Raw genomic sequence first — 18352 nt, forward strand, 5'->3', positions numbered from 1 at the left:
GGCCCTTTTTATATGAGGAACCCGAGTGTAGGTCCCCCAGGGTCCCAGAGATGGTGAGACGCAAAGCTGGGAAGGAAACTGGCTTTACTTTAACTCCACAGCCTTGACCCTGACGCCACGCCATTGCCTTCTGATGATATTTGAGGAAAAAAGCAAAAACAAACAAAAGTCGCAGGTCAGGGACCCAGACAGACACGTGTTCGAATCTTGGCTGTGCTTCTTCTAAGGCAGAGTTTGACCCGCACACGGTCACCTCGTCTGACGTGCCTGCACACGGGAAGCCCTCTGTACCATCTGCCTCTTTTAATATCAACTTACTTTTGTTAAAATACTATGAGATGATGTCTCTGTCTGCCAAGAGCTTTGCAGAATATACTTACCCAGAATCACATGGAACCCGAAACTACTGGCCGAGCGGAATTTTCCAGTGATGCTGTTGCATTTTGCATCATTACTTACATGCTTTAAACTAGTTAAACTTGAATTGTTTTAGAATATGAGCCTTTAGGTCAGCTGGTGAAGCTTTCCATAAATGTCATCATACACTGTGAAGCGGGGAAGATACTTATATTAAAATGAATATCGGCCTACCTATTTGAGACTTACAACGGCTGTTATGAATTTATTCCGGTCAGAATTACCCAACTTTGCAAATTCAGCACCTCATCTCCTGTATACTATCAAAGGACCATTTTCTTTCCTGAGAAAGCTATAAGATATATTAGAAAAGATGAGAGAGCTGTTACGGTCAGGTACAGTGTAATTCTACCGGGTAACATTGCCTTTGAAACACTGCTATATTATGTGATCAGGGTAATCATTTCTGTAAAAGAAGATAGTTCGCTTTTATGTTTCCAATCATTGCTATGCTTCTCAATAGCCTCAGGCTTCCTCTTTTTTCCTCAGGAAAGGGCGGAAAAGTGTATCTCTCTCCATTGTTTTGCTGAAATGCATAATATATGAAAATGTAGATGTGAATGGGATTCTGGAGGGAAAAAAAATGAACTAGGTTTTTGGCTCCTTTCCAAAAACTGCCTTCATATTGGTTTTTGTTAAAATGGAACATTTCATAACATGCTAGGTAAGGGAAACATTAGAGTTTTAAGAATTATCATTATGGTCTAGGCATAACATATATAAACAGTGCACAGCTTTAAATGTGACATTCACTGATACTCCACGTACGGATGTACTTACTGTCACCAGCATGCTGGTCAAAACAGAGACATTTCCGAGACCCAGAAGTTTCCCACCTGCTCCTTCTTAACCAGTATCATCCTGTTAGCTGGAAGCTGCCTCACTCTCACATGTGCTCCCGTGGGTTGGTTCAGCCTTCCCTAAACTGCAGAGGAGTGGGGTCAGACGGGGCACAGGGTTTAGCTTCTGGCTTTGTCTGCTCACCACTCCATCTGTGAGAGTCATTCCTGGTGTTGTGTGCAGCCATAGTTCATCCTGTTTATGTTATTTCTTGGTAATATTTTTTGTGAAAATGCACCATAATTTTTTTTTCATCCACTGTATTTGTGATGGATATTTGGGTTGTTCCAGTTTGGGGCTATCGTGAGAAGAGGCACGATGAACACACTTGTACTTCTGTTGGACCTGCATATTCCATTGTCTTGGTTTACACCTAGGAATGAACTGTGTGGGTGTTTCTGGGGGTACACAGGCACTTGGCTTTAGTGGACACTACCAAACAGCTCTCCAAAGTGACTGGGCCAGTTCACACTCTCCCAAGTAGGTTCACGGTCATGTCACTTACTTGAGGTTGTCAATCTTTTTTTTTTTTTTTTTTTTTAACAATTTCATTCATTCTAGTAGCTGGGTAGTGGTATACATTCTTGCATTCTGGCTTTCATTTGTATTTTCCTGGTGAGTGATCATGTTAAGTAGCTTTTCCTGTGCTTTTTGACCATTTGGAAATCCTCATTTGCAGTGTCGGTTCAAGTCTTTTGAAAATGTTTAATTCAGTTGTCTTTTCGTATGGATTTGTAGGAGTTCTTTATATAGTCTGGATACTGGTCCTTTTGGGACTATCATGTCCTTTCCTCCGTGTTATCCTTTAACTCTCCTACTGATGTCTGCTGATGAACTAAGGCTCTTAATTTTAATGTAAAACAATTTATCAGTTTTCTGTTTTGTGCCTAGTGATTTTTGTATGCTGTTTAGAAGCTGTTTTACACCTCGAGTTCATAAACATAGTCTTCTTTTTTTTTTTTCTACAACTTGTACTATATATGTTTTACAAATGGTCTGTGATTTATTTTATATGCATTTATTTGAGGTAGAGGTAAAGATTCCTTTTTCAAAAATATTAACATCCAGTTGAACTAAAATAACTGACTTAATCGACGATCTTTTCCTCTAATGAATTGCTATGGCACTTTTTCATAAATACGTTGACTGTATCAGTGGGTCATCCAGATTCTGGATGGTTTTCCACGGATCTTTGTTGTTCCTTTGTGCTTCTCTCTTGGCTTCTGTGGCTTCACTGTATGTCTTGATAGCCGGTAAATTATGCCCGTGACGTTTGCTCTTCTCTAAGATTACCTTGGCTAATCTAGGCCCTTTGACTGTCTCTCAGTTGCCACAAAAACCTTGGGGTAATATTGATAGCGATTGTGTTGAACCTATAAATCAAGCTGGGAAGAACGGGTGCGTTAAAAATATTGAGTCCCGCAAGTCAATAAACATGATAAATTTCTCTATTTAGGTCCTCTTTAAATTCCCTCAGCATTTTGTGTTGTTTCCTGTGTGAAAGATCTCCCATAATTAGATTTATTTCTTGGTATTTGGCACCTTTGGTGGTGCTGTAAATTATATGTGTGTGTATTTATTTGTTTGTTTCCTTGCATTTCAGTTTCACAGTCATCGTTTGTGTCATTTTCAGGTTCTCCTAAATCATGAAAAAAGGTTATGTGACCTTCACCTTTGATCAAGCTAGTAATAATTGAAGTAATTTTTCAACTCTTCCTTCACTGCACATTTATCAAGACAGACAGCATTCTACGTCCATCTTCCTAGCATATCCCTTGTTTTTAAGCCTATTACAGTTACAGCTATTTCTCAGTGACTTTTTATGGCAGCCCCCAGTGAATCTTCTGTTGTATTTCATACCACTTCATCCACACACTGTTTAGCACAGCTCTGATCATAGCATTCTCTTATCAGTTCTTCTTAGCGTTCTCGTATTTTTAATTGTGTCATTACTCCCATTTTTCCAGCTTTATCTCTGTCTCTTCCTCTTTATGTGCTTCAGACGCTAAAGCAAACCATCCACCGTTACACAGCTTAGATGTGTAAAAGATGTGACCTTTGCTCAGGACACTTGATGCTTATGGAATCTCCATCCATATCTGTTAGTTCTGTATCCCTCCCTCAAGAAATGTGTAGATCACAATTTGATTTAAAATAAGATGTTTTATGAGCCGTCAATTAAAGATAATTAAGTGCTTCATAGAAAGCAGGAAACGCTTTCTGGAATCACACAGCACATGTTTTTCACTGTTCCCCAGAGACTACTCATTTAAGGAGCCATTTTCCCCAAAACGTCTTCTGACACCGTCCAGCCCACCTTTGAATGCCTCATAGCATTCTGCACAGTCTTTGGCTCATGGTCGATACTTAATACATATACGCTGACTTAAATTTTTTTTAATTTATTTTTTTATTGAAGTACAGTCAGTTACAATCTGTCAGTTTCTGGTGTACTGCACAGTGTCCCAGTCGTGCATATACATACATATATTGGTTTTCATACTAAATTTAATGTTGATAAATGCAGATGGAATACGACCATGCACCGGGCTACCTTTTCTGTCTGGGTTTGGCCAGCCATGGGTCCCTGAGCAAACCTTTTGAAGCCCTGAAACAAAAAACAGGCAGAACTCCATTCTGCTCTGGCTAGAGCATCATTGAAGAATTCTGAGCCTTCACTTTGTTTTTTTAAAGCATATAATTTATGTGCATGATAAAACAGCCCTTTGTCTTCCCAAGTCCACATTCTTAATGCAGCCGTCAAAGTGCATTCTCAGTAAATTGCTTTGATGAACATGCCAGACCAGTTAGTTTCTTCTAAGGGGAAGAGAAGAAAGAAGGGGTAAAAAAAAAAAAAACTTTGCACAAGGGAAAAAAAGAAAGTAAATAGAACAGGTCTAGACTTTACTGCATATTTTTACATCCAAGGTGGCAAATAATTTGGCTTAACCTCTCATGAGCCAGGATTCTACCTCAAAATTTGCAATTCAAAAGGTCTGCTTTCGCCCCACATAAGCACCCATTAACAGGTCTCAAGCATGCACGGACTTGACATAGTTTTAAATGTACAGCTGGGAAAGCAGTGCTCAGCTTGACAACCCTGAGGTCTGGCACTTGGAGGTTCCATGCAAATCTCTTTCGTAGCGATCCCCGCAGCAAGAATCTCACCCGTGGGACTTCGAGGACTGGGTCCTGGATAGTTTTGAGGCGCCTTTTCTGTATGCAGGACCTGGTGTAGCTAAGAGGACCCAGTAAAACTCCCTGCATGTATTTTCCTAGAGTATTTCAAAGAAAATTGTTAGTTTCCTGCCCCCCCCCCCCCCAGGGGCGGTGGTGGTCTCTGCGGCAGTGTTGGAAAACAGAGTAGCAGAGAGATGCTTTTGCCGTCTCTGTACCCGCTGGAGCTTTGGGTGAGCTGAGACTTAGCCTCCACCTTTTTGCCCTCATGAAATTCAGTTCTGGGGATGAAGACATATTGCAGAGGTGACGCTAGGCTGTTCTTGACAGTGCCCTGCCTTCCAGTTGCTCCTTGGATGAAGGGGGGTCAGCTGGGCCAGTCCCTTCTGCATACCAAATGAGTCTTCAGAGAAGTGAGGCTGGGGCAGTCTAGGGCCCTGGCTCTGAGCCCCCAGCCCCATACAGACTGACTCAACTCTGTCTGTCCCTTGCGTCGTTTCCAACTTGTTACTTAAAGCCTCTTTGGTCACTGGCAACCCATCCTCCCTGGGGGACTAGAGCTGTGGTTCACTCCTCACGGCCCCCAGTGCCTGGCGCAGGGAGTCCTTGCCCCTGGGCACGTTCATATGGGTTCCTTCTTTTCTCTTCCCTGAGGTTAGACTTTGCTTGCCGTGGGCCCTTATTCAAGGAAATGAAGGAAATTTGAGACCTTTTGCATCAATGTTCATTTCACAAGCAACCTGTGAAGGGATGGCAGCTCCTGGTTCGTTATTTCTGAATATGCATGTGTTACTGGGACGCGACGTGACTCTCCCTTGACCTGCAGTCTGAGTGGCTCTTGTTACGGTGATGTTAAGTCTAGACACAGTGCTGCCACAGAGCGTCGTCCTGAGTCCCTCCACCAGTTACTCGGGGACCCGGAGGGGTGCGGCCCCAGCTGGTGAAGGAGTCTGTGGCCCGCCCTCCACCCCGACACACCTGGCCTGAGTCCGGGCCGCCTCCCTCCCTCCTTTGACATCACTGTCAAGTGGGGCTAATATTTACCTTCTCCCGAGTTACGCTCTTACGTGCTTTGCATACTCACGTTGGTATTTGCGACGTTCCTCAAGTTCCAGAGATTCCTGCGCGAGCCTGAAGTGTGGCAAAGGACGATGGGCTTGGAGAGCTGTGTAAATGTGCAGCGTGGGGCACTTCAAAGCTGGGTCATAAGAGCACTCGTCTCAGGCGATTCCAAAGCTTCCCTGTGCTTCCTTTTACAGCCATTTGCCGGGGGTTTGGTTGACGTATTGTGACTCAGTTAAGTTCCAGGAGTCTCTGATTGTTACAATTAAAAGGACTAAATGAGATTATTTTTAATATGGCTCCCATGTATTGATGCTGGATTTACTTGTGACCAGTGAAAAATCCTAAGCCTGATCTGCACTGGAATATAAAGCATTCATTCTTATCAGATAATACATACCTCTCCGTCTAAACCCTGTGGTTTCACGAAATAAGCTGAATTTTTCTCCTTGGACAGAATATCTGAAAACAACATGGGACCTTAGCAAATCCAGTATGGCCAACATTTGGCTCAGCTCTCGTACTGAGACCTAAAGGTTCTCTGTTTGCATTGTTCCATTTAAACGTATTATTTCCCAGGTATGTAAACGTAAGCAGTATGATTATGTAAGTCGACACAGGTTCACAAACATTCCCTTATCTTGGGTATTTTTCCACCTCGCAAGAGGATTCATGAAAGTTTGGTTATGGGCTTAAGTAAAGAGTCATAATAAACAATCTATTATTTTGTAGGTTTGTATCAAATGTCCCAAATCGTTTTAGTTACTCATAGAACAAACACTGAACACTGACGTATTTGTCCCATGGAGGAAATGCTCTGTGAGACTCTGGCGAGGGAATTGCTGGGAAGTTTCTGGGCATTCCTGGGGACTGCGTGCACCCTGATTTCATTTCTGTGTGGTTTTGTTTGTTGCTCCAAAACATTACAATCAGGAGCCAAGTATTCAAGAAAGAAGATTTGGACAATGTTTATATTCTTGTGTGGATCATGTTAGACACCAAAAGATGCCTATGAAAGTGGATTGCAGGCGATCTTGTATGTAATTTATACATACATGTAGTTTATATAATTTTATTTGCATGTATGTACTTTATTTACAAGTAACACATACAATCACAGCATGTTGTACATGTGATGCTACATGATCTCATCTCTCTGTATAATATTAGCTTTATAGCAAAACAGACAAAATGGAAGACCAGTGGTTATGAAAAGCCCACAGTGTTTCTACCTGCAACACCTCACTGAAAGCTCAGTAAGCCCCAGGTTTGTTCCCGTCAGCAGCCCACGTGCAAGGCCAGACTTTCCATCCTTCTGGAATCCTTGCTGCAGGCCCGGCGTTCCAGTTCTAGGCCGCATCACTTGCCCTGAACGCAAGGAGGAAACATTTTACCGAGTTCCGCTTAGCTTGTCAGACCCTCTCACTTCCGATAAGAGTTAACGTGGACTCAGAAAGAAGAGAGATGAATACAAAGCAGGTTCTCAGGGTGCCAGACCAACATCAGGTCTGGTTTAAAGCCAGAGAAAGAAGCTTCCTAACAGTGACTCTTCACGTTCTGACCCCTAAGTATGAGTGTCCAAAGAGGCAAAGGACAGCTTCAGAGACTTCAATCAGTTCAGTCCCTGAAAGGGTTGAAATGGCCCTTGACAAGTGATTATTCCAGGTCTTTTAAAGACTGGGGCTAAATTACCATTTGACATTTTAAATTATTCTTCAGGAAGGTAGTTGTAAATAATTGCCTAGCCGTTTGTTATTTTTCTTACATAGTCACTTCATCTTGAAACTGCAGAATGCTATCAGTGAGGAAAACTGTTTCAGGTAGAATAAAATCTGACTAATGGCCAAGATAGGAATAAATAATCATCTATCCATGATTTCGTTCTGTTCCTACGTCCCGTAATATTCTCCATTTTAGGAGGTTATTCACTGTATTCTGCATCAGTCCAAAGGAAAAATGCAGGGGCTATTCCGAGTGATGACATTATTGTCTCAGTCTGTTCAGGCTGCTGTACAGAGTGCCATGGACTGGGTGGTTTACCAACAACAGACGTTTGTCTCTCACAGTTCTGGAAGCTGGAAGCCTGAGGTCAAGGCGCCAGTGGATTCAGTGTCTGCTGAAGGCCTGCTTCCTGGTCCATAGACAGCCGTCGTCCTGCCGTGTATCCATGCAGTGGAAGGTATGAGGGGGCTCTCCGGGGTCTCTTTTCTAGGGGCAATAATCCCATTCATGAGGGCTGCACCGTCATGGTCTCATCCCCTCCCACAGGACCCGCTTCCTAATACCATCACATTGGGGGTTAGGATTCCAACATGGGAGTGGAGGTGGGGTGGGGACACAGCCAGTAACTATTCTGTGTGGTGCGCGGAAAAGATGCTCCTGTACGTGTCGTATGACCGCTCTGACAAGCGCAGCCAGCCTGTGCGGGAGACAGCGGGGGTGCCCAATGTAAACACAGATACTAGCAAAGAAGTGTGTGAACGCCCGGACTTAAGGAACGAGATGTTGAGAGTTGTTGACTTCTCAAAATAACACATGTGTGGGCAGCTGTACAAAAAGGGGTTAAAAAAATGTGTGGTTGATGGATTATCTGGGAAAATGTTGCTTAAGTTGCTTCCTCAACGTGAAAAAGGAACGGCTGTTTTAGGAGGTAAGTGTTCATTAACTCGCTTACCTGTTTTGCAATGAGTATTTTAAAATGTGTGGTTGATTGCCTGCAAAATGTTGTTTAAGTTGCCTCTTCAACATGAAAAAGGAACGGCTGTTGCAAAAGGTAAGTGTTCATTAACTCACTTATCCCTTTTACAATGAGTATTGATTTGTTTGGTGTCTGTCCTGTGCAAGGATTGGGTTAAGCATTAGAGAGAAAAATAGCAAACAAAACGAATTTCCAAGCAAACTGCATAGTTCCTCCCTCCCTTTACCAACTCTTGGTAAAGACAAATGTTAAGCAAACGGTTTTCAGAATGTGAGTTATGTATGTGTTACCCGACATGAAGGAGTCACCCGTGTGACTTCTATGTGGGAAAGTAGGTCATTTTCTGTGACAGTGACACTTGAATTGAAGTCAGAAAAAGTTAAGTGAAATTTTTACGTCAAGACCAAGTCATCCAGGCGAGTTCTTAACCAGACGCATGTGGACACTGATGCTCTGAGGTGGCCGAATTCAGTGGTGCTAAACTCGGGACCGAGGTCTCAGTTTTTCCTGCTCCACATCTAGCTAAGTTTCTTCCCATCACATCGTGTTTTCTCTTCCAGTCTGCTTAGTTTAGGAACAGTAGCTTAGAAATGTTGTATTTGATTGCAGTGTCTTTGACTTACGCTTTGGAATTCTCGTTTGGTTTTCTTCTGTGTAGATTTAACTTATGTAAGTGTGTTTACTTCTTGATTAAGGTAAATTATTATTTAATCAAAGTGCGTCAACCAAATCCTAAAAAAAAAAACACAAAACCCCCCTATGCCATTTTACATTACTTACTGCTATTCTTTTAAAATAGCGAAGGAAAACTTGTACCATCCAAGAAACATTGCAGCTCAGGACGAATTTGACCTCCCCAGACATATTTTAAGACACTCACATATGTGTGATAATTTTTTCTCTTTCCCGACAAGAACAAAAACAAGATTTATCTAGAGATTTATTAGCAAAACATGCTTTTGTGGCAAAATTAGCATGAATCTAACCTCTGAGATTTACACAAACAAAACAAGAAATTAAAAAAAAAAAAGAAACTTTCCAGTTAACCTCTCGTTCGCAAGATAGAGCATATTTCAAAAATCCTCTGTGCGCGAGGGACTTCGGCGTCTGTTTAGACGTTGGATGATTTGGGGTTCTTCCGTGAAAGGATTTTTAGGTCTCCTTTGGAAATGAAAACAGACGTAAACTGTGAAAACGGAAATGCTTAAAAACAAAGCTTGTAATTCTGCTTTTGCTCCTTACAGCCGTGTAAATGGTAAGCTTAGTTGGGGTTGAAAAGTGAAAGGAAAAAACACAGATATGTTACTGGCTTGTACACCGTGCAGCCACAGTGAATTGTGTAAGCCTAGGGAGTGAAAAGGAAGCAAGATTGTCACATTTCTGCTTCCGGACTGAGATTTCATTGTATGTAATTTTTTTTTGTTGTTTTGTTTTGTTTTTGCTCCACTGGGATTTTATCGCCAACTAATGCTGAAACGATTGTGCGTGCGGAGTGGGCACACGTCTCATCAGTATTTATTCTTAGCAAGATTATGCCTTTTCCCAAACGTAGTACAATAATGCCAAAAATGTAGGAGTCTTAGGTTATTCTAGGTCAAAATCGCATTTACCGTGAGTCCTTGTAGGAGCTGTCTATCTAAACGGCTTTTCCAGAAAAAAGTTCAGTCCTCCTGGAACTTCACACAGGGGTGAGTTAGAAGATAAAATGTGTTGAAAGGTCTAGGAGACCTATGTAGATGGTGATGCCAGTGTAATTCCGCTGGATGGGAAACTGGGAAAGAAAGCATGCTTGGGGAAGAGTGAAGCACGTGCCCCGTAGACGTACACGTCCTCTGTCCGGAGCAGCTTTGCCTACTCTCCAGCTCAGTCCTGGGGGGAGGTCAGCCTCACCTTGACGCCTGGATCCTGGTGAGGCCTGGGGGCATTTTAGAAGCCCAGTGCTATACTGTAGTTGAGATTTGGAACTGCTCTTGCTAAAGGTGCCCTGAGGGTCTGCAGTGGTCCATCAAACTGGCTCTCGTCCCCGGTCTCAGGTGCGAGCCGGGTTCCCTGCTCAACAGGGAACCAGCAGTAATGCTTCAGAGCACAGCCCTTCCTCTGTCCATGTCCTGAACCATCAGACCCTCCCGTCCTTTCCCCATCAGTGTGCCTGGGCCTCCCCCCATACCCAACCATCTCCTTAGGGACATATCACTAATACCCACTGATTCCTAGAATTTTCAGGCCAGGAAGAGCCAGATGCTTCCTCATGTGGGTTTCCAGGAGGTGGGAGGAGGAAGGGGTTCAGGGATCATCTCGCCTGGAATCACGTTGCTTATAAGAACGGTGGGCTTGTGAAAGGGGACGTGTGGCCACAGACAGTTTCTGGAGCCCCCGGATCTACAGGAGGAGCACTTTCTAACACAGTCCTTTGGGGCAAAGAAAAGCAGAGCTGGCAGACACGTGGAACCTGTCTGCTCTCACCCCACTTCCCTGCCAGAACCAGGGACGAAGTCCAGTCTGCCGAAAACTTCATTGAGCTGGTGTTGGCACAGGTTGAGATTGAAACGTGCTTCATTTTACATAATCAGACCTCAAGTATTTAAACAATAGTCCTCCTGGAACTTCACACAGGGGTGAGTTTGAGGACAAAAATGCATTGAAAGGGTCCAGGACACCTCCTACGTAGATGGCCATGTCATTGGCAGATTTGAGTGCATTTCCTGTTAAATCATGTGTCTTGCCTGATCTTGGTCACATCTCCCCACCAGGGCTCCACCCAGAGCAGAGGTTAATTACTTCCAGGAGGCTATTTTACCAAATGATTCCTGATGGGGAAGGGGACATTTGAGACACTGACTGGACAACTTAGTTTGTGGGCAGATACTCATTCTGGTGGGAGCAGCAGGCCTGTGTTAGACATTTCATGCTGCACACAGCTCAGGAGTGGCACATAGCTAGGAACCTTATGTGGTTCTGGTTATGTGGTTTCTGGGAGAGGAAATATCGTGTGTTTTACTGGAAGAGCACCTGAGGAGGGAGTCAACTTTGGGTAAGGAAAAACACACTGAGCTTCTGGAAGCTTCTAGAAGCTTCTAGAATCTGAAAAGCATGATTTCCAGAGTTGTTGGTGCTTCCGTGTCATAATGACTTGTACAATTCATGTTACCCTCCCCAGAGGGCAAGGAGACAGACAGAAATCAAGCAAAGAAAACCCACTTTTCTCAAGTTTGTTTTACTGGGGTTTTGTTTTGTTTTGTTCTGTTTTTTAAAGGAAAGTTTGAAAATAGTAGTGTGGATTAGCCAAGGTTAGACATGCTGCTGTTTTCACTGGAGCAAGGATGGTCATGTCTGTGCCCTGCCCTCAGAGAGCTCGCAGTCTGTTGCAGGGGAGACACACTGTGAAGCGTCACTATTTGTAGAGTCAGTATTTGCAGGTTACCTCACTTGCTTACGTGTATCTGTAGCCCCCAGACCAACACTTGCCCTGTACCTGTCATCATCCGTGGACAAGCACGTGGCGAAAATTCTTAGTGGAGCAGCTCCCGTGGTCCCCCTGAAGTCAGAGCTCTGCCTGACTTTCTCAGCTCGCCTACTCCCAACAGGTGTCCTTAACTGGTCTAAAAAGTTGCTCACATTTTTGTGATTTCGGCTGACGATTTCGCTGCTTAAAATGACTGTGGGCGTGGTCTGAAGTCCCAGGGTGGTGTTCCTCCTTGCGGGAAGACGGTGGTGAGTCTCATGGAGAAAGCACGAGTCAGATAAGCTTCGTTCGGGGATGAGCTAGAGGGCTGGTGGGCGTGCGCTCAGTGTTAGTGTGTCAGCAATATCGCTCCAGTACGGGTCTTCCTGCGGAAATGTGTGAAACAAGGTTACACACTGATCCAGGGATGCAGTGTTGGGCCTGCAGCTTGCAGGCATCTGACCGGTGATTCCTCCAGGAGCAATGGTCCAGTGTACCCTAATTCACTGAGTGTGGTGCTTTATAGAACAGTAACACCAGAGGGGAGGAGGGTTGGCTCTGTGTATGCATGCAGCCACGTTACTGGGCTACAGGAGACATACACGGGTGTCACGGGGACAGAATAGCCTCACCCAGAAAAGGGAGGGCGCTGTGAAGCCCAGCCTAACTGTACCTCAGAGCCATAAAACCCAGCCCTAGAAGGCCATCTGCTGTCTTGGTGACCACGCCTACCTGTAGCTTGATTCTCCCACCAGCTGACGAGTCCCTGGAGTAGTGACCGTTATCTAGATAATTTTGGTCCGCTGACAGCTAAACTATAGAAAGGAGATTGAAAATATTCTCCTGGATACTGTAATACCAAAGATTTCACATAGATGGAGCCTTGTTTTGTAGAAAAGGCCCTTCAAAAGATACTGCAAATGCCAAATGTGACCAAAGTGAGATTAGTGTTGTGTTTTAAATATTAATGCAAACAGCCAAATAAAATCTTGGCTCATAGAAACTTGTTTCCTTTTTCCCAGTGTTCCCTTTGTACGATAAATTACCTGGCCAAGAGCCAGAGTGATGTTTTGAAAATATAAACTGAGGGGGTAGAGACAGATGAACAGGTGGAGCACAGAAGAGTTTTAGGGCCGTGCAGGGATTCTGGATGACACTCTAACGCTGGATACATGTCATGATACCTTTGTCCAAACCCACAGACTGTTCAGCACCAAGCGTGAGCCCTAATGTTAAGTGTGGACTGTGGGTGACCATGATGTGTCAGCACAGGGTCTTCACTTGTAACAAATGTATCATCTGGTGGGGGATGTTGATACGGGAGTGAGGGTATGTGCATGGTGGGTATATGGGAACCCTCTGTCCCTTCCTCTCAGTGTTGCTGTGAGTCTAAAACTGCTATCTAAATACCTAAATAATTTAAAGTCAAGTCTAATACATGTTACATATATGCATATATACACATACTAGGTCAAGCTGCTCTCTTGTTTCTAAATCTTGCATCATCCTTAAAGGAAGGTCTACATTCCTTCACATAACCTGGCCCAAAGCTGATCAGATCTCATCTCCTGTCACTATCCTTCTATTATTAGCAGATACAGGTACAGGTACTCTGAGATGCGAAGCTTAAATAGCTATTTTTTAAAAGAATATAAAACGACAAAATCTGAAGTTCAGTGCAGGGTCTTAGAATAGAAGGAGCCTTCCAAAGACTCATTAGTTTTATGGTAAATTCAGTATCAGTCATTAATCCACTGCCAAACTGGCGTTCTTTTAAAATGTTCATTGAAGAGGCCAAACCCATTCCCAGCTCGAAGTGCTCATGTTAGCTCCAAGTTGGATCCTTCTCATCACTCAGCCACCGGAAGTGTCAGCTTTTCAGAGATGAGGCCTTGGGTGCCACATCTAACGTATTTCACACACACCCCAACTCCTAGGTCAGTCCATGTGCTGTTGTGTTGTTTCATCTTTTCACGCTCTGGAGTTGCACTGTGTTATGTTACATTATGTTGTGACATTGTTAACCTTACGATGCATAGGTTGGTTTGGAGCAAATACAGATTGAATGAATGAATGAACGAATGAATACAGGAGTAAACTTACCTGTACTTAAAGAGCACTTCGTGCAGCGTTATATCCCGGAAATCTAAAGATTGGGTCGTGTTCACCTTAGTAAACATGTTGATGGGGATGGTCACAGTGACAAAGCAATGAGATTCTCTCACTAGTGCACAAAAACAGACTGTCTGAAAAGACAGTCTTTTTAACAGAATTCCTTGGTGAAATCAGAAGTGCTTACTGCTTTCTTAATCTGAGAGTTGACAACACTCATCTCGGCCTCAGCTAGGCACAGAGGCAACAGAAGCCTTCGTAGGCACAGTCAGAACTAAGAGAAGTGTTCTGTCATCCCCAGAATGTTTAAACAACTCATGGAAGTGCTAGCTACTAAAACCTTATGGGAAACTTTGAAAGGATTCAAAGAATTCACTTATGAAAGATACTTGTATAAAAAAGTTTCTATACCCAAATAACACTCAGGAAAAAAGTATGTAAGAAATAGGACATTCATACTTGCAAACAAAATAATTACATTCCCAGGAGTAAACGTAGCAAGTACTATGAATGAAAAATATGAAGGAAGCCATAAAGATACGAAAATTAAAGTGCTTCAGAACTCGGAGGCATAAATTGTCACCGAGATGGCGCAATATTGTGGAAATGTTGATACTCCCTGAATGAATCTCTAAAAATTCAAATCAACCCCAGCCAGATCCCCTTTGTTGACTTTTAAGTTTCATCTGGAGTGAAAGAAAAGCCAGAAAAATACGGAAGAGAGAAATTATGGGGCGTTGGAACATACGGACCTATAAAATTAAAGCAATAATAAACACATCCTGGAAACAGGCCCATGAGAAAAGCAAGGAGATGGTAACAGACAGCTGGGAGCAGTAGCTCATAAAGCTGGCATTCCAGATCTGGCATGAAAAAATGGATTGCTCTAATGGAAACTGGATGCCTCTCACTCCACACAACAAAAGGTGTTATATAGATTTTTTTTAATTACATGTAGTAAACAAACTATAACACCACAGGAAAAAAAATACCCACGGGTGACTTTTGTAACGTTCTATTGAAGAAAATATTCTCATGTTATGATGATTAGAAATGATCTTGTGAAGGAAAACCTTGATATTTATTCTATATGCAAAATACACTGTATAAAAATCCAGAGGACACAATTCCCTGGAAACAAATGGCCATACTTCAGTAAGCAAAAAATTGATGTCCATTATTGACCCCTCAAAATAACCTTCGCAGTCAACAAAACAAAAATGAATGAAGACATGAACAGGCAATTTCCAGAATAAGAGAAAAAAATAGCCAATAAACACATAAAAAAAATCAAACCTCTCTGCTGTCCCACCTGCCGAAAAATAATTTTGCAAGATTTTACTTTTTTTTCAGTTATTTTGGCAAAGATTTAACAATGTAGTAACATCATAGTTTTTTTGTATTTTTTTTTTTATTGAAGCATACTCAGTTTACAGTGTTGTATCAATTTCTGGTGTGCAGCATAATGCTTCAGTCATGCATATACATATATATTTGTTTTCATATTCTTTTTCATTATTGGTTACTGCAAGATACTGAATATAGTTCCCTGTGCTATACAGTAGAAACTTGTTGTTTATCTGATTGTATATATAGTAGTTACTATCTGCAAATCTCGAACTCCCAACTTGTCTCTTCCCATCAACTTCCCCACTGGTAACCATAAGTTTGTTTTCCGTGTATGTGAATCCTATCCTGTTTTAAGAGCTAAAAAATGGACACCACTGTACAATTTGGTGGTATTAGGAATTTACAAATATACTCAAATTTATGTTTAATCACTGTATGTTCACTTTTAAAGTGTATATACTTCTTGCTAGTGTGATGAACTTCTGATGAGCTAATTTGTGAAAATATTTGGAAAAGTGCACAAAGATCTGGAAACTAGGAATAAATGTACAGATACACAAGTTCGATTATTTATTTTTATATAGCAAGAAGTGAACATCTATTGTTCACAGCCGAGAATTATTAAATGACTTGTCTGACATTTAGCCGGTGGATAGCATCCAGCCCGCAGGGTGACACTGTGGAAGTGAAAGTTGCTGTGAAAAGGTGTCGATAGTGTCTTGTTAGGTACACGTGTAGTAAGATCCAGTGTTTGCAGACATACGCAGCCAGTATGCTCTGTGGCTCTCTCTGAGGGGCAGAATCATGAGGGATTCTTGACGGAGTGTTTAGTTTAAAAATTTTAAAACCTATCTCTATATACAAATCCATTACTTTGAGAACAAGGAAAATAAGTAATAATATGCACTGTTCAAGCCAAAGTACCTAAATCATAAGAAAAGAATCTGTTCCAGAAATATCACTGGGGAGGCAAGATTTGTGTGAGCAAAATAGGCAGCTAATACTTAGAATAAGTGTTTCTTCCCCCCTGAAAATGGAAAGCAACTTTATTTATTCATTATATTTTAATTGATGTTGAGTCGGCTTACAGTGTTGTGTTAATTTCTGGTGTGCAGCATAGTGATTCCGTTATACACATATACACACATATATATTCCTTTTCATATTCTTTTTCATTATAGGCTATTACAGGATATTATTCAATAATATGTTCCCTGTGCCATAGGAGCTTGTTGTTCATCTGTCTTACAGATACTACTTAGTATGTACTGGTCCTGAACTCCCAGTTTATCCCTCTACCCCCCGGTAACCATAAGTTTGTTTTCTATGTCTGTGAGTCTGTTTCCGTTCTGTAAATAAGTTCATTTGTGTCATTTTTTAGATTCCACATATATGTGATAGCGTACGATATTTTTCTTTCTCTGTCTGACTTACTTCACTTAGTATGACAATCTCTAGGTCCATCCATGTCACTGCAAATGGCATTTTTTATTATTTTTTATGTCTGAGTAGGGTTCTATTGTGTGTGTGTGTGTGTGTGTGTGTAGTGTGGAGAAAAGGGAACTCCTACACTGTTGTTGAGAATGTAATTTGGTGCAGCCATTATGGTAAACGGTATGTAGATTACTTAAAAAACTAAAAATAAAGTTACCCTATGATCCAGCAATCCCACACCTGGGCGTTATCTGGAGGAAACTCTAATTTGAAAAGATACATGTTATCCCAATGTTCATAGCAAAACTATTTCCAATAGCAAGACATGGAAGCAACCTAAATATCCATCAACAGGTGGTCGGATATAGAATAAATGTTTTAACTTGAGGACAGAGAGCAAGAAACACAGGCTTTCTAGTTGAAATATAAGAGATGCCTCCTTCATAGACAGAGAGTCAACCTCAGTTTGCTAGCATCTTGCAACTCTATTTCTCCCGATATGTTGAGGTGACTGTGCTGCATACCTGGAGAATAAAATAATAAGTGGCCGCCAACAAATCCTTCTTTTCTGTTCAAGTCAAGAAGAGGAGAAGTTTATACCCGGTAAGCCCAAATTAAGTGCTTTATGGCATAAAGAGGGTGAAATCTTTTTTCCCCTGAATAAATGCTGTTTTATATTCATATTCTTGCCATAAAAACATAATGGCATGGTCTGGGGCAAGTCTTTGAGAATTGTCATAATTTTTCTATCATTTTGGAAACAAATCTCTAAGACTTGGCCTGTAACTTGAAGATTGGGCCATGGTAAGACTCGTAAGGTCTTCCTGGGGCCCAGGGTCAGGTTGACTTTGCAAACTTTCCAATCTGGAAGAAATCGAGCAGGTCTCTCCAAAAGCTGAGGTGTGAATGGTGGAGACAGATGGTGAGTGCACATTTCATTAGGTGTCTGAGTTTCCTAAGCACTGGAGGTTCCGTTTTTCCTGGATTCCCATGAAATTTCATAACACATTTAAATACCTTTGTGTGAGCGTGTGTGTGTGTGAGCTGGACTGATGGAGTTTCCATTCCTCACAATCAAAAGAGTTCCCACCGCATATTTCCATGTGTTTCCAGCACGACAGGAACAGCTCCTCTCTAGGATAGGTGGGAAACAGACATCAGTAAATGACCTGGTCAGAAGGCAAATGATTCACTTGGCCCTGGTCACTTCTATCACATTCTGAGCCTCCAGCACACGGTCGGCAGGAGCAAAGCGTCACCTGCAAGTTGTAACACTGCATCAGAAATGGTGGACACGTGGGAGGTGGGTAAGGATGTATGTTTCATGGTTTGTAACTCAGTCGCACATTTAATCTGCTTCGTGATTGGTAGCGGTTGACAGTGTTTTTGAATGAATGACAGATTCCACCCGAAGTGTTTGTTCAGGGAAATTCTGCAGCACGTTCAGAACAAGCCGAATGATTGAAAGTCAATGCCGGTAACTCCACGTTGACTTGTTTTATTGTTTTCCTGAAGGATGGTATATGGGAAAGCTTGGAGTGGACAAGCTTTCTGGCACGACAAATCACCCCTCTGAATTGGTTGGTTTGGAGTTTTCTGTTGTTAAAATAAATTGGAAAAATGGAAAGGCTTTTGGATTGTTTTTCCTACTTAACTCAGTTCAGCTTGGATCAATCAACCAGGCCCTGAAGCTGTATTGGATGCTGTTGTAGGCCTCAGACTTCTGTGGGTGGCTCCACGCCTCTGTGCTGTGTCCGGACAGACAGCCGGGACTGTGAAGCTCTGCTTTGCAGGGAAAGCAAGAGGCAGAGTTATGAGCG

At 42.3% G+C, this 18352-nt stretch overlaps 1 long non-coding RNA gene across 10 annotated transcripts in view; it reads left to right on the forward strand.

The window, feature by feature from the left end:
- LOC105075977 (uncharacterized) overlaps positions 1-18352 on the forward strand; it is a 482457-nt gene that overhangs the window by 347130 nt on the left and 116975 nt on the right. For all 10 annotated transcript variants that reach the window (XR_012504620.1, XR_012504616.1, XR_012504618.1 and 7 more), the window contains one exon: positions 7563-7675. This is a non-coding gene — a long non-coding RNA (uncharacterized LOC105075977). The remainder of the gene's footprint in view (positions 1-7562; positions 7676-18352) is intronic.

This window comes from Camelus bactrianus, chromosome X (assembly GCF_048773025.1).
Source record: "Camelus bactrianus isolate YW-2024 breed Bactrian camel chromosome X, ASM4877302v1, whole genome shotgun sequence".
NCBI classification, from domain to species: domain Eukaryota; kingdom Metazoa; phylum Chordata; class Mammalia; order Artiodactyla; family Camelidae; genus Camelus; species Camelus bactrianus.